This window comes from Theobroma umbraticum, unplaced genomic scaffold, assembly GCF_002168275.2.
Source record: "Theobroma umbraticum cultivar Fairchild unplaced genomic scaffold, ASM216827v3 scaffold_115.0, whole genome shotgun sequence".
Taxonomy (NCBI): Eukaryota; Viridiplantae; Streptophyta; class Magnoliopsida; order Malvales; family Malvaceae; genus Theobroma; species Theobroma umbraticum.
In genome coordinates, this window is record NW_018397284.1 from 1,066,774 (window position 1) to 1,066,988 (window position 215).

At 40.9% G+C, this 215-nt stretch overlaps 1 pseudogene; it reads left to right on the forward strand.

The window, feature by feature from the left end:
- The window catches only part of LOC110428435 (putative receptor protein kinase ZmPK1), a 3,334-nt pseudogene that overhangs the window by 1,169 nt on the left and 1,950 nt on the right, over positions 1 to 215 (forward strand).

Below are 215 nucleotides of genomic sequence, written 5' to 3' on the forward strand. Positions count from 1 at the left end.
ACCTTAGAGGCCTGTGCCAAGGCTTGTTTGGATTCGTGTTGCATAGCCTTTCAAGGCAGATTTTTCCAAAATGATGGCGGTTATCGCTGTTATCCAAAATGGGAATTGCAAAATGGATATCAGTACTCTAGCTACAACGGAACCTTGTATCTGAAACTCCCAAAATCATTCACTTACGGTAAACCTGTTGAGGAATTCAAATTAAATTGCTCGAG